This window comes from Thermobia domestica, chromosome 18 (genome assembly GCF_964235325.1).
Source record: "Thermobia domestica chromosome 18, izTheDome1.hap1.1, whole genome shotgun sequence".
NCBI lineage: Eukaryota > Metazoa > Arthropoda > Insecta > Zygentoma > Lepismatidae > Thermobia > Thermobia domestica.
In genome coordinates, this window is record NC_137471.1 from 119,081,748 (window position 1) to 119,099,586 (window position 17,839).

Genomic DNA, 17,839 nt, shown 5'->3' on the forward strand with positions numbered 1-17,839 from the left:
AATTGAGAAATCAACAAAAGACTTCTTGATTAAGTATTCCAGGGTCGTATTAAAAAACTTGTAGCCATTTTGAAACCCATAGTGGATTTGATTAATTGCTTTGAGTTTAGTGAGCCACACATATACATTGTGCATTCAAATTCCATAGCTTTCATCTAACTAATAGAACAGTTACCATCGTCATCTTTCGAAAACAGAATAACAAACAATAATGGAACAAAGAAGTGAATTTGGCTGAAGTCCTTTTCATCTGGCTGTCGATCTCCTCAATCCCACTTTTCAGGGCTGCAAATTGATCGCTGAAGAATTGCTTGATGGAGTAAACTTCGTTTATGAATTTGGAAAACAAATGGATTTAATTCTGTTTTGCTGAGAGCACATTTGACTGACTATAGGGAAAGAGAAGGAATATAGGCAAGGAAGATTTTGTGGGAAGGATTGGAACAAATGAGCTCACTAGTTTGGTGGAGAGAATTTCGAGGCATCACTGGATTAGTTGATGTCGCCGTTCGAATCTTAATGCTCGAACTCAGTTGCATCTCCTACCACAGAGAGAATTTTCTCTATATTTAGTTGGATTCATATTCAAACAAGACATAGTTTATCATCTAAGAGGGCAGAGAAAGTAACACATCTTTCATGTAAATGAAAGCTTTTAAATAAGAGAGTACCTGCAGTTTTATGGATGCAACAATCAGGACCAGGGTTATCAAGGAACAAGTTACTAGCTGTTGGCATAGAACAGAGCAAAGCACCAGATACATTGAAAGAGTATGTAGAAGTAATAAGTGACAGAAGAAAATGGAGAATCGAGTGATATTGATGTTGATACTGAAGAATTTTGTGATGATTCCGACTCTAATATTAAGACTGATTCTAAGTAGGATAGTAAAATTTGTGGTTGTTTTATAGTGCCCAATTCTGGGTCGACACTGAATAATTCAAGGTACAAATTCTAATTTCACTGAGTAACTATAAACCTTAACGTTGTTTATCACATTAATATTTTAAATATGGTATTCCAATAAATAGTTTCACAAAGCGTTATTGCTAGTGTTATACTTCATTCACTGAACATTCATAAAAATCAGAAATTATTTACTAAAGTGTCTTACGAAATGTTATTCCTTATTTTGTGGAAAGTTTTCTTTCAACCGCTGCTTTATAAAGGTAACCAAGAAAGTTCTGTCGCGTTTCTTGGAGATCTGTATTTAATTGGCTCTTACACCTTGAGTTGAATGCGAATGGAGAACAGGTGAATGTCAGTTGTTGATGTGGGTATGTCCAAACTACTAGCTGGTTGTGGCAGTTCAGTTACGCCGTGACTTGTGTAAAGAGAGAGTGAACCTCATGGGACCTCAACACAGCGTCATAAGAATGTGTATTCTGTAAGATGTTCAAACTGCATCAAACGCCGCTGCAGCGGTGCGGGAGATACGCCAGGCCTGCGGTGAGGGTGTCGTGGCTAGGCGGACAGTGCAGCGGTGATTAACCAAGTGTAAAGACGGTGACAAAACACTCGAAAGAGCATCTCATGCCGAAGGACCAACACATGTACAAAATGAAGATCATCAAGCAGCAATTGAGGCGAACACTGTTCAGACATGTGAGAAACTGGAACTACAGTTCAGTTTGAGTGGAAAAACCATTCGGCAGCACCTCCGTCAATTTGGAAAACGTTACAAGTTGGGTCGATGTGTCTCACATGATTTCACTTCAGGCTAGAAGGTAGCGAGAGCTGACCCCAGTGTTTCTTTGCTGTGTCGTCTGAGGAAGGAGCCATTTATTCAAGAGAGCTGACATGAGATCAAAAGTTGGTCCTGTACGAAGCTCCAAGAGGCCGTCATCATTGGCTAGAACCCCACGAAACAGTTCCAAAACAACCGAAAACAGTACTGCACCACAAGATGGTCGTAATGTGTGTTTGGTGGACTGTTCGCTGCATCGTGCACCGGGAGCTGCTACCAGCTTCTTACAGCATCAATGCAAGTGTGTACTGTCAGCAGGTGAGTCATGTTTAAGAAAAACTCAAAACTCTCGAGCCAGCATTTCTAAATAGCAAAATGCTTCTCTTGTTATAAAACAATGCTAAGACACACGTGGCTAGGATTACCCTTGATACCATTCTACCCCTCGGATGGGCAAAACTATTGCATCCGCCTTACTTCCCGGACATAGTGATGGGCAGCGGGAATATTCTCGGTGGGAAGGGATTTAAAAATGGGAATATTCCCGGGTTTTTTCCCTAGCCTATAAATTCCCTTGAAGGAATTTATTTCCATTTCTCTACTTTACCTTCCAAATTATAAGAACCATATGACTAATTACTTTATTTTAATATATTATCATTTACTTCTAGGTTTTAAAGAATTTGGAGGTTAAAAATTTAAAATTATTTGAGGATACTTTATATAACTAATAATATGAGTTTTTAAGTTTCATTTCCATTTGCACTAAAAAGTAAGGTAATTGTTTAGTATTGGGAGGCCAAAACTAGCAAAAACTAGGATTATTTACAGAAGAAATGAGTTGATAGTGATCTTGTAGTCAAGAGAGTATCGAACACATTTTTTTAGGGCAGTAGAAGATTTATACAAAACGGAAAAGTAAGTAGAAGTGATTTATGTGAGAAAAGAAAGTGAATTGTTTATAACGAAGATAGAAAATAACGTGTCATGTGGGGCTGTAACCCGCCTTCATTCGCTAACGTTCGGTCTGCAATGCTGTCTGCATTTAATGTTGGTAACGTAATTTAACGTATGAAACCATAAAGAAAACCGCATCGGAATAGAATATCGCAAAAAAGTAGGAGCAAAAACTGTCCCCCAATGCTACAGAACAGCCAAAATTAGCAATGTACTAATTTACAAATGATGAAAAGGAATCATTTTGTAAAGTAATTTAGAATTTTGTAGAAATAGAGATGAAGTACTATTAATAAACCCTGAACCACCATTAGTAATAGACATCTGTCTGTCTCCTCTCTCTGACTCGAATTTCTGATGAGGTACTCGGACTTCTTTACATGTGAATTAACGTATGGAAGTTCGAGAAATAGGTAGAATGAAAGGTCGTGTATGACAATGTCACGTGCTAAAATATAAAGATAAGTAAGAATCTTGAAAATTTTGTGAACATAAATTTGTATGCGCAAATGGTGATAAATTGGTGAGCTAGCATTTACCCAATCTAATTGGTTTATAACATTTATAAATTTAATGTGTTTATAATATCAGTAACAAAGTGAAGTTGATCAATTCCACTTACATATAAATTTAAACTATTTAGTTGTTTAAAAGTATTTTTTCACACATAATTAATTGATAGAACATATTGTAAATAAATATACATTTATGTGTACTCTCTAGATATAATAAAGTGTTAATAAAGTAACATAGTACCGTTCAGAATGTACACTTTAAAGAAACCTCTGTGGACAACAGTAATAATATGCTATGATATAAAAATTAATTCAACTTTGAAATCATAATATAGTAATAGAATGCAATTTTCTATCTGATTGTACATAAATTCCCGGATAAATTCCCATTTGGAAATCTTCCCGGGAATATTCCCAGGAAATATTCCCAAGAAATATCTTCCCGGGGAATTTACCCATCACTATCCGGACAGTACACCGTCCAATGATCACCTGTTCCGTTCGTTAGAAAATCACCTTAGACGACGCTATTTGAAATCCCCAATATAGGTGCAAAATTTACTTGTTACCTTCGCTCGCTTCAAGGCCTACAAATCCAATCGCGATGGAACCCAGAAAGCCTTCCAGAAGGTTGACAGAAAGTCATCGATGCGTATGAGGAATATGTTTGACTCTGCAGGTACGTTTTACGTGATATATTGTTGTTCGAAGGCGGTGGGTGGAAAAGCGACATAACTTTTTTGGTTACCTTTAGAGTAAATAATTTGATCGAACAATTTATTAAAGTTAGTTACTTTGATTATTCTTCAACTTTCGTGATCATACAATTACTTTTAAAGAATGGCAAATTCAGTTAATGTGTAATTAGTTAAGTTTTTAAAATGTTTTCTAGGTTGTTACGTACTAAATTCCAGTTTATTTGTTTGATATAAATATACCAACAACTTAAGTTACTACAGTGTATTTTGTTAAGCATATTGAATTTAATAATTCAGTAAGCAAGGAGTAAAACTTAAGAAATATATTGGTGCAATCCCTTCAAAATTGACAATTCAGTTCATGGCATTGCCTATAGATAAAATACAAAAAGTAAAATTGCCCCGCTTTGCGTGGAAAAAGTAAGCAGCTCTATCTGGAACATCAGCTTAGTTTTGTGTAATTATTTAATTTTTTTCATCAATATTATTCATTGTTTTACGGAAATGCTAGAAATATATACGTAGACCTATAATAAAATTCCTGTAAACATTACATTTTGAATGTATGACAGTAATTGTGAATAATTCATTTCCGTTATTAATAAATTTGGTCAACCGAAAGCAAATGTGGTTGTTCATTTTACTAGTAGAGACCTGTTATTACATAACCTATTGACTGCGGAGCTTCCGAATGAGAAAATTGTATCTGAATGGGTACAATTGGATATATATATGTAAAAAATACATAATATGAAATGAATTGAAATGATTCAGTTTCACGTTCCACGTCATTCACAATAAGTAGTGAAGATTGGGTACCAATGGACACAATAAAAATAAAATAAAGTAAAACAAATAAAAAATATTGTACTATATTGTACATTATCATCATACTTACACCAAAAAAAATATATTACATTTATAAATATACATTGTATTTCCGTTTCTATTGGTGCAACGTAGAATTTATTATACATTGTATACATGGTGAAATTTACCTATGAAAAGCATAAGATTTCTTAACAGCAAGACTTGGAAGACTCTTGCAGGGAAGACCAAGTCTGGGTGTGCAAGACCAAAACCAAAGTTTGCAGTGCAAGATCAAGACCAAGACTGGATTTGCAAGACCAAAACCAAGATTAAGACAATCCTTTGGTCTTGGTCTTGCATTTCCTTATCACTAGTTTGCATATTTATGCCTCACTTTGTTTCTAGTTTATATTCTAAGTGTAACAAAAGTAAAATCCTTCCCTACCACCACACACATACATTACCAAGTTCTTTCGATATGTTTGAGACAAGAAAATCTCCCTCTGGGTAACACTTAAAATGTATGTCTGAAATAAGGTTCTCACCCCGGTCTCCCGTATACGTAATGGAATTATAGTCCAGTGCTTCAAGCAATCATGTACATATTTTTGTATGATGGACACACAAATAGCTAGAAACGACATACGACTATCTTTAATTTTAGTATCAAAACACTCAGTCTCCTTGCCTTCCGTTAATATACTCAAGCAAAACATCTTGCACACTGTAGACCGCGGAACAGAAGTGATTTTAAGATCTGTCCTTCTGGTGCTCTTAGAAATGAACATTGATCCAAAAAACACAGAAAAGACAAATTCAAATAGATTTCGTATCAGACACTAAAGTTGAGAAATTCCAACATAATTAGAAAATTATGAATTTCACTTTCTGCTCCAGGACTGAAAATTTTTGAAATTTATGACTCTATAAAATATTCTTCTTCGTCTTCAATTATCAATAAAGAACCCTAATATGTTTTATATTAATGCAAAATGAAATTAGAGAGGTATTAAAACTCCTAAAGTTATTAACTTTGAAAAAAATAAACACTGTATTTTGTTATTAATGTATGCAGATATGCTCAATTTTAAAGATAAATTTCCTTTCAAAATTGAAAACAGTATAGCAGTCCATAAGACATTCTGACTAATGAATATAATCCTGATTTGAAAACTGAGAACAAAATAATTTTACTTGATGTGATGTCATAAGTACAAGTTAATTTTCCCCGAGACACAGAGATAGTTGCAGTTCCAACGTCTAAAATTTAAATAATAATAATAATAATAATAATAATAATAATAATAATAATAATAATAATAATAATAATAATAATAATAATAAATAATGACAAGTAAGTTTCGTTTCACATTGTTAAACAACATTAGACTTTCAAACTATGCAAATTTAGTACACAAACTTGAGGTAGTACCTCTATAAGTACTGGTTGCAGTAAAAAATTAAGATCAAAGATTGATTATGTTCATATAGCCTCGCTGCTGTTACAGACGATAAACTCTAAAACAACTCAATAACAAAAGTTATTACTATCTATTTCAAGATTAATATTGAAACCGTAATTGTGAATTGATATCAGTTTTGGCAAATTAATCAGAGGTGAAACCTTTTGCTGAGGATTAAATCCATATCAAAAAAACTACTTACCGTTATCTATTTCCATTTTATGAATTACGCGATAAGTGTTGAAGAAGTAGATTAAAATCAAAATAAAACACCGTTTTTAATCAATGAAACTAGGTTTTGAAAAAGGAAGTAGTAGTAAGTTTTAACCACTTTCGGTTTTGGTAAAATGTTAAGTGTGGAGATGCTATGTTCCATTCAGTCGCTGAATCAATTGGCAGAAACCGTTTTTCGCTATGTATTACCGTTTTCGCCTTATGGTTATCAAAGTAACCTTCTATAGCGGAAATGATGGAGTTCTGTCACTTCCTGTTTGAATAGGGGGTTTAAAAAAAGGGATTACGTTGGACAGTGAGCCGATTACAGAAAAAACTCAAATTTTATCTGTTTTGTTCTATGGAAATCGGTATTGAAACCTGTAGTATTAATAAATATCAAACATTCTGATTTTAGTAGAACGTAGAGATGATGTGTTCTTTTCACATACGGAATTGATTGCAGGAAACCATTTGTTCTTTTCTAAGCATAGCGATGAATGTTGGAACCAGAAATGATTTATCCGTTTCACATAAGGGTTAACAAAGAAGGTGGAACGTATTCTTGGGTCGCTAAACGGACTGAAAATTAATTGATCCTGCATATATATTACGGTTTTTGTTCTGATACATGTTGAGAGACCGACGGACGGTCGGACAGAGACGTTATAAAATATTGCCCACACTTATAGAGAGTATAGGTTGAAAGTTATTTCTTTTTTTTAAGAAAACAGACTAAAATCCTCCAGTTTCAGTAGTATATGGAAGTCACTATGGAAAGACGGTATTTTCCTTTTTCCACTGTCCTAAGTAAATTTTCCCTGAGCATTACTGGATATAATAAAATCAATTGCAACTTTTGAAACAATGTGTTTCTATGTTAGTGATTCTAAATTATGGTTCATTTCCCCGTAGCTGGCGGTAATGAGAGAATGCGCATTTGATAAAGTGTTTATCACAAGATATAAAATTGGGTGATCGAGCTTCACTGTGTCATTAATATAGTTATCGTCGGACAGTTGAAAGATACGTATCATATATATCTGTGGCTTTGGTCAAAAGTGTCAGTCACTTTTTGGCAAAAAATAGATACTATTCAATTTAAACGTCTATAAATGGAAGTTTCTTGTGCAAGAAGAGCAAATGCCAACAAGAAATAGTTTGCAATTTATACCATTCATATTAACATTTGGTTTTCTTTATGCATTTAAAAACGTTAAAATTTGATGAACATCTCATTTTTGCCAAAACGTGACATTGGTCCTTTTAGACCCAAGCCACAGAATTCGGGTTGTTGATAATGTATCAAAATGATAACAAAAGAAGATAATAATGATCGACTTCATAATATTTAGGCTGTAAAATACAAGATCGTAATTAAATGCATGAAACACCATTGTGATCATTTGTATGAAGCAAGCTAGTTTCTAATTACAGTTGCGTTCCCCAAATGTAATTGTACTAAGCATATTAATGAGCGGTAACTCTAATTAGATTTCAATAATATTCATATGAGATCAAAAGCCAATATTATAGTATTTAGTATGGCAATGATTAGCGGAATCACTCCAATCATAACTAGAGAGAGGCAAAATATGACGTTTCATATTTTAAAGCGTGTTTCCCAAAGCAATAGGAAAAGGATCTTCATGTTTCGTTGCATGTAGGAGGAAATAGCGTGTTCTTACTTTTACCTTTTATAATATTTTGACAAAAATTTCACATTTAATAAAAATCTTTATTTGGTGTGTTTTGTATTCCTAAACTCAATTTCTAACCTCCTTGAACCCAGCGACCATCCGCTTCATTCTTAAGTGCACCCCTTCCCCACAATCTAGAAAGGACTATGTTTCCACATCAGAACAGATTGATTATGAAAATTTGACAAATTTCAGGTGGTGAAACATTGTTTCTGTTCTGACTACAGTCCAAACTATCAAAATTACTTTCAGTCCTTTTCTAAAATATTTGTTATATAAACTCAGTTGAGCATATTCCATGAGTAGAAGCTTAGTGCGACATGTGCTTTTGCATCTAATAACATGTGAGAAAATTGAAACGTGCCTAAAGCAAAAGTTGAACTTCGCGACTGTCTACCTGAATTCAAGTGTTTTACAATAGACGGGAAGCTTTGTTATAAAGGTATTAACATTAAAAAAAACTTTACTAAAATGAATGATTTTACTTTACAATAAGCTTAAAGTATGCACTCCAGCAAAATGGCAGACAATCGAAGCCAGTTATCTACTTTTCCTCTCCTCCTTCTATTTGCCATTGGAAAACAGGAAGGCAACTTGTTGATCGTGTCAAGAACGGAAGTTTTCTTAAAGATAAAAAGGATGGAAGTATGATTTAATTTCCATTTTCTCAGTGTATTTTTCAAACACTCTCAACAATAACCGTATTAGGTGGTACTTAATGTTTAATCTTTACAAACATTAATCTTTATTTTTGTACCAAAAATTTCGTTTCAGTTGTATTTTTGATTGAAATTACTAGAAAAAAGCATCCAATTGTCATTGACCTATTCAGGGAAAGTATGAACATCCTGCACAGAAAGAAAGTTGATATTGTACACGAGCCAGGAGTCATTGTCGAACTTATCATTCACACTTAGTCAAATTTCGTTTTGGTGATAGCGTTGCGAAACGATATCCGTGTGCATCGACCAACATCATGTTGGTGAAACTTCTCAGAAACATCATGGGAGCAGACCTCGTGAAGACAAAATGTTCGCGCTGCTGCAGGTGTGTTAGGCCTAAATCATGAGACTGTCGTTCGGCTGGTCCGTGCATTCAGTAAGGTGAAAAAGTTGGACTTGAGGGTTTTATAGGGTTGCCTCTAGGCAACCAGAATCGTCGAGGGAATGTGTGCAGGTTTTCTAGTGAAACGAACAAACTGGAAAGTTTCCTACATCGGATTGTTATTTTTTTTATGAAAAATTCGTCTGATGCGACTATCGTAGACGGAAAGGACCAAACGTCAGAACATTTTCATAAATCCTCAGATGATGTTGATCATAGCGTGATTTAACTGTATGCTCACATTGTTTCATCATACCTTTCTCCGTCAAAGAGAAAACAGCACTGTGAATCGTTACAGTCATGAACACCATGAAATGCACAGCAGGATTGCCTGCAAGCACAAAGAAATTAGTAAAATACATGGTATCTTTTTCCAAGACAGTATGTAAACAAATATAATTCAAGGACTGTGTAGACTCATACTCCTGACGTCTTTTCCACTGTCTGCTACAATCATTTCCGGCGTTTCAAGCTATTGTTAAGAGGGAAGAGTTTCCTTGATAATTGGGTCGGTGACATTCATGCTTCATATCATAGGATACTGAAACTAATCGCTGGCTGAGTGATGGTAACAATGTACGGTTGCATTGTAGTTTTTGATTAACCAGGTTTTATAATTTTCATTTCTTTTGACTGGAAATTCCAATGCTTTTGTTGTTGAAACAAATGTGATAACCCTACACGTAATACAGTGGTGCCCACCCCCCCTTATGTCCATGACGCACCCCCCCCCCAAGTGTCTATCCGTAGGTGTTCTTCCATGAAAAAAATCTTCTTTTCGATTAATTTACCCCCCCATCAAACATATTTATATGGATTTTTAACCCCCCCACAATATTTCGATGACGCAGTTTGCGTCATAGCCCCCCCTTGTGGGCACCCCTGCGTAATATGTTTTAAGAAGGTCAATGAATGTGATATATATATATATATATAAATGTAAGCTGACTTATACATATATCTATAAAACTTGTATCATCAAAATATCATGTTTTCAAAGATGACATCATTAAAGTTTCACACTTTTTGTATTTTCATATTCCCTTACCTTTTTCTTTCATATTTTGTCTCTTTTTAGGCATAACTAACACTACTACAATTTCAGACAGAAGTGCGTCATTTCAGATTTTATCGGAGGAAGAGTTAGGCAAATTCGTACTTTGATATGAGAGTTTTACGATTTTGTATTAGTATATTAGTAATTAGTTTGCTAAAATGTATGCGTTCTTTAAATTTTGGTGGAATAAAAGCTCCTGTCTTTTCCGCATGACGCCCCTGTTTTAGAGCATGAAACCTGGATATTATTATCAGTTTCCAACTGAAAGATAGGAAGCTAAGAACGCACTGCAATTAGAGTAATTTATTCGTCAAATTATCCGTGTTAGTAATGAACGTTACAATTGTTACCAGAAAAATAAAATAGACTTGTAAATTAAAATAAGTGTTTAAAGAAACAATAGAACAGTGTGTTTGCCGAATTCAATTAAAAAATATCAGGTCTAAAATGAAGAAAGAACTGTTTCGATTAAATTGGGACGTCCGACAGCCTTAGCCATAATATATTATCGACACCAGGGACAACCAGATGTTTTTTTCCAAAGGGGCCGAAAGACACACGCAAGCGCAGTTATGAATATAGACACGCCTTCCACGTGTAGACATTATCTCTATACATAAAATAGGAAATGCTGAATGAGTGAATCATTAACACCCAGGTCAAACCATTTAAGTTAGAGACATGAGATTTTGCCAGTATATAGGAGTAACGAAGGTATCAATAAAGAATTGACTTTTGAAATTCGGTGTAAAATTGGGAAAATAGGGTAGCAATTATTGTAGTAAAATATTCATATATTCGAATCTGAAAGATATAGAGAGGAAATTTGGTATATACAATTCCTCTTTAAAATAGTTAAAGACTGTTTCAGCCTTTAATAATATTTTAATTCAAAAACATAAAAAAAATCAGGACAGGAGTTAAAACTGTGTTAAGAATAGGGCCATTTTTTGAAATCTCTTAACGTTAGAGACATGAAATTTTAAAGAGGTTTCAGTATTCTTCATTAAAGGAAAGATAAAAGGCTTGCCGTAAAAAGGTGGGGTTTGCAATTATAATAACATTACTACATCTCAAAACCCCTTAAGAATAGAGACACTAAATTTGGTATGTTGTATTTTCATTTAAAGTAAATAAGGACGAGTATCAACTTTTTCTGTAGATTCATTTGGGAGGAAGGTAAACGACCGAGGAGAAAGTAGGACGGGTTGCAATTTTTATAATAAAATGACTGACCATATCACAAAATCCGTAGTTAAGGCTTTTTAGTTATTGACTTGTCTGGTTTGGGAAGATGTATTATTATTGGTTTATTAACTAAAACTTCGTATTTTGTTTAGGGGAACTATGAATATTAAAAGGTTGCATGATAAGAGTTGTAATAGAACTAACAGTCAGTAACAAAGTAGAAAGAGAAAGAAGGAGAAATGAATGAAGTTATAGATACTGTAGAGCTTTCACTATTCCTACTTCTGTTACGACGTACCAAAGTATTTTACTATTGTTTGTGTATATACCTAGTATAATGTGTGTTAGTCTAAATGTGTGCATTGGTTTTTAAAACTGAGTAAAGATAAGAGAGATTCAAAGTGGTTTCTAAGACGCTTAAATTTTTTACCAACTTGGCTTTTGTGCCTTTACGTTAGAGACATAAAAAAATGGTATTCAGACTTTTCATTTTAAATAATCCAAAACGTGCTTTTGCGTTTCTTGTTGTTTCCCTTAGGAAGGACGACAAAGAGCAAGGAGAAAACGAGTGGGAGTGGTAATTGTTATAATAAGATGGCTGTATCTTGAAGTCCACTAAGATTAGAGACATATTAGGAATACGACATATTAGAAAGCTTTTTCAAAATAAGTAGGCACATGCCACTTGTTCGAAGTGGCATACTCCTGAAGATACAGGAAACAATAGGGGGAAGTGCAGATATGATAAATTTTAAATATGCTGTTTCACGAAATACCGCTCTTAAAGGTCTTCATTACAGCGAAGTGAAACTACCGTAATGACTTATTTATTTTGTAATAACTTTTGTAAGTTATTACAAATTAAATATAAACATTAATGAAAAAGTAGTTAACAAGGAACAAAGACAGCATGATAAGTAATCAATTACCGTTGAATTCAATTTTCTAGTCACTGCCTTAACCTAGATTTTTTAGGTAATTCAAATACTTGTCTCATTGAAATTTCTATGGATGACAACACTGAAAATTCTTTCGATTTATATTTCTGGATGACAATAACAATTGTACCGTGTTATGCAAAGTGAACTAAGTGCCAAACTTTGAAAATCCACGTAAATGCGACGATTGGTTCCTGATAAGCATTAGAACGTTTTGCAGAATCGAAAAGAGGGGAAAACCAACACCTTTCCAAAAAAAGAAACGTAATTTCACTTTTGATTACGGCTACATTAATGCTAGACATCAACCTTTATACGTAATGTTCTTAAAAGTATGAATGTGGCGCTTAGTTCGCCTTCGCAGGACACGGTACAATTATCCATTATTGTCATAAGTTGCATTTGATCATCTCTTTCCATTTATGGCAAAAAATTGTTAGCGTTCGAAAAATAATTAGTAGTCTGCCCCTTAATGAGAAAAGAGGGCAATTTCTACGTTTTCTCATTATACAAAAGTAGCTTTCAGGTTGTCAGTCTCATCATCAGAGAAATAAGAGAATGAACCTTTTGAAATCAACTTCTGAACATAGTTGATACTTATGATGACTGGGCTTTTACAATTTCACTTTGATTGAAATGCGAATTCTAAGAGGCCAGAAGCTTAAACTTTTCGCAATTAACAATGCCTAAAACTCATTCTTGCGTGCGAAGAATGGAATCAAATGCCGAAATATGAGGTGTGAGGCCCTAGGCCGAGCAAGTTTGAGGGTTCCGGAACGAGGTTCCCAGTTGGCCGGAGACTTGTACATGATATAAGACAAGAGTTATTATTGTACATTTCCGTAAGTACTATATTATGTTAGTAAGTAATTTACTAAGTCTTGTGATAAGTCCGAGAACAGAACAACTTTTGAAAAACAAGGGGAGGGACAACTCTCGCTCCTATGCCTCCACTACGGGTGACTTTCATTCGTAAAATTCACTTGTGAAAACCGTTTGGTGTCCAGCGCCTAATTTTGCTGAATATATGCACCAAAATAAGTTTAGAGCTTAATGTGAAAATTTATATCAGCTCCACGTGATTTTCACAATATTTTTCCTCACAGTGGGGTCAAATGCTGAAATTTCTGCCGTAAATCCTAACAATATTTTCTTCAGCTTCATTGAAATACCGCATATATTGTTGATTTTCGATAATAGACAACTTTGTTTACTTAGGTGAAAACCTAGAAATTTTAGCTTTTGTTTCATTGAGATTTCTTTTACATCAAAACATATCATGCCTGGAAAAAACACTACTTGTTTTGTAACAGTATGTTTGCGCCAAAAACAGAAATTTTAACTTTTTACATACATTGCTTTTAATTTTTTGGTTGACAGACCAAGAAAAAAAATTAAAATGTTTTAGGTACAGAAATAATGGATACTCAACATTAGAATTGGAAATGTCCGTGCTTCGAGCACGTGTCATATTCTTGAGCACGTGTCTTTTTCATGTTACCTAGAAACTATCTCATAAATGTGGCAAGATTGTGGTGTAAATAAAATAAAAAGTAGCTAATAGGGGGGAAATGCACTCAAGATAAACTGAAGAGAGAAATAAACTTATTAGTCGACAAACCAATGTCAGGATTTGAAAGCACCAACTGTAGTAACCCTTGCAGAAGTTTCTTTGCAAGTGAAAATAGGACACATTTAGCGCATAAAGAATCAAATTCTTATTTTTTTCTATTTTCAACACATTAATTAATCTTTAAAAGCTGAATATTAAATCCTTTATGACAGTGAGCCTAGTTCATGTCTAGATATTTTGAATAAATGTTATAATATAAATATCAGTATGAACTTTTCCATATATTCACCACTGGGGCATGGGGTACTTGGTTCGATCCCAACTCACGTCAAGTGAATTTTGTGGTTACGAACAACATGTGCGAGCGTTTTCTACTGGTTGTCCCGTTTCCTCCCACTTTCTACATTCCACCATTTTCTTCATTTCTCACCATAACCGTTTTCTTTAGCCTAACCGGCATAAACTTGGGACCTAAAAGTTAAAGATTTCTTTTCCATTTCTATCTACTGCAAGGTACCATACGTATTTAATTTCAGTTCCTCAAAATTTTAACAACTGATTATATTGTGGTTTGAACTCCCCGAGTGTTCACAAACATTGTGGCATTGATATTGATAATCAGTATATTTAAAATTATACTATGAGCAGGGACACCTGTGGGATTTTCATTCAAAGTAGGTCAACAAAGGACCGATTTCATGGAGAACAGAAAATTGCTTTCAAGTGGCACAGATGATCGATACAAGAGTAGTCGCGATACATGCATACACGCTTTAATATATGTGTGCGCATAATGCATTATATAGAACAATAATTATTTACGCACATATCGTTGTTAGCTATACTATAATAATAACTAATATAAATTTATTAAGTACTATAGCATATGAGAGAAAATTAGTATGGTTTGACCTTCATTTCCAAAAAAAAAAAAAAAAAGAAAAAAGAAAAAAGAAAACTGGAATTTTTTAAAAAAGAATGGAGGGGGCAACAGACGGTCTTTTCCCAGCTACGATAGATCATGATATTTTAGATCGGTAAAGCGGTTACGAAAATAGATAAAGAAAAAGATCGTACTTACGCTCTAGACAGCAAATTTTATTGTGGAGAAGTACTCTCGGTAGCCCTTGAACCCAACTTTGCACAAGGTACCACCCATGGTTCGGCTGTAATTGCATACGTGTAGGTGCAGATTGCAATGTGACAACTAATTGAAGAAGCCTAGGAAGCAAGGGGCAGAGTTCAAAAATGTACAGACAGTGGTTTCCGCTCCCCGAAAAGATAGAATGAAACCATTGAAGATATTATGAATCCATTACTTATTTCATCAGACCCAATAATTTCAAATGTTCATATACTCCGTAGAAATCAGCTTTAACGTTTGAAAGGAAAGTAATTGAGATGTGATTATTACTGGAATTAACGTCTATTAAAGTCTGAGTTCGATAGCTGTGTCGTCTGTCCTGATGGAAACCTAGTACCAAACAATTTCCTATGAATACCTAGTTGATAAGAAAAGAAAATCTTTTCAAAGTATACTAGTCAGAAACCTTTTAATTCTTTGATATCGTTGTTAAAGGATTCGCGAGCAATTCACTCCTCTGGTTAAATATGTTAATATTAGTGTAACTGAAGCTGGTGAAGAACTTGGTATTTCTTGTCCTACAGCATACATTTGGTGAAGGAAATGCAGAGAAACAAGTAACTTAGTTCGAAAAGTCGGATCCGGTCGCTAAGGGGTCGAAAAATAAGACAAAGTTATTGATTGATTAAGAATGGCAAGCCTAAGAAGAAGGGGAATATCAGAAACTTCATAACGAGGAACCACGTACTTTATACCGTACACCAAACATTGTTAGGGACATAAAATTTAGGAGGCTTAGATGGGCAGGTAATGTAGCCAGAATAGAAGAAATTAGGAACAATTTCAATGTTTTAACTGGAAGTGTGATCTCAGAATTACAATCAGGAAGACCTAGGTGCATATTGGAGGATAATTTTCAGATGGATCTCGCAGAAATAAGAACACCAAGTAGAAACTGGATTCAGTTGGTTAAGGGCGGAAGTAATTGGAGAGCTTTTGTGAATGCGGCGTTGAACCTCTGGGTTCCATAGGCCACAGATCAAGTTGGTTTGTATTTTTTCTTTGGTTCAGATAGAAGCGCATGTAAGTTCTATCATCATCCATCCATCGTATATTATACGTTTCGTATTTCGTATAGAAATTTGAGCAATGTTATGTTACGGTCATATTTTTCTTTGGCAAATCTGCATTACCAAAACTCATAAGTTCATGTCCCCACATTCACTAAGCCCTTAGCCTCAGTATTGACATGAGTCTTCAGCTATGATTGAAAAAAGATTCAGAGAGCACCATACCCAGTCATTCCTGTGATTGGAGAACCTTTGATCACCACACAATATAAGGAAGTGTTCAAACCAGCACCAAGGCCATCTATCATATTTGCACAATTATTTTCGTTTGTTTTTCCTGGAAACATGTGAAGTAACTATGAATTTCGTAACACAGAGTTACCTCAACTTCCCATGAGCTCCTAAGACACAGAAAAGGAAAGTTTCTCTTCTTTCCAGGCACAAGTACAATCAGCTCCATCATTATTCAACACTAGCGTTATAAAGAGGAAGATCCTGGGACGTTACATACTACACATCGTGTTAGCTTAGCTTATAAGGAAATCGAATTAGTTAGAATGAGAGTCTTCGTGAATTTCCCAATCTTCACGTGCATCTAGTGTGAGTCTGTCATACTTTTCCTAGCAGATAATAAACAGACAATTCCCAATTATGTTAAGGAAACTGTTCTGTCACTCACCATGTCTGCGAGGAAGTGAACACGCTTGGGAATATTTAGTCGGACCCCGAATAACAGAAACGAAAAGGTTTTGTGAGTTGAGAGAACTCTTGGAAACTGCGTTACCATACAAACAATATTTATTCTATTTATGTCTTGAATTTGAAGCGAAAATTAAAACAATTGACGTAGCGGCTTCTTTTCTCTCATCATTTAAACCAGATTGGGTATTCGTAAGACCAGACATTACCGAACAGGAACTGTTTCTTTATTTGCTTGGAGCTCTACCTCACTCATTTGCTGAGACTCTCATGATATTCGAAGTAGAAGCTTTAGTTGATGCCATTTAGAAATTGCATAACTTAAAAATAATTAAGAGCCTGGAAGCATGTAGTCAATTAATTTCACCTGTAAGCAAACATGCTGCAAACACAAAAATAAACCTAAAGGTTGTTCTTAAAGGTCTTGAATGTAAGACCCATCCTTGTGTGTTTACTTTAAATTAGGTGGGCGAATTACTAAGACTCTCGTGGATAAGTTTATGAGGGCTAGATGTGCCACGAAAAATTTCTATAGCGAATAGTCTTAAGTCTGCTCTTCAATGGCAGACCATAGGCGAAAACATGACCGAAGTACTTCTAGTATTTCGCTTATTTCTCTTTCTTAAGGAACATCAGTGTTATATCAAGAGAATGTTAGTGACTACTACTTTGTTGAAAGTACGACAAGAAATTTCGTAAAATTTCGTTTGTGGTTAAGAACTTCCACCAGCAGATTAATGTACTACTGTGCATTCACACTGAGTTTAGTAAGTGAATTTAGTAAATATGAATACCCTTTTCTTCCAGGAGTGTTTGTTCATATGGTTGTTGTGGAGAATATAAGAAAAAGAAAACAATATAGCAATTTGTTTATTGTCATAAATCTTTATTTCTATAAATCATAATTTAATACAGTTACAAAATCTCATTATCTAGGAAGAATATCGTATGTAATATAAAATATATTTTGCGTTTATGTAAATCAAAACACTAATATTGAGTAGTAGGATTGTGTTTAAGGTTGTTTGACAATACTACTGAAGATAACGGTTCCAGATTTTGATTCTATGATGAAATTTATA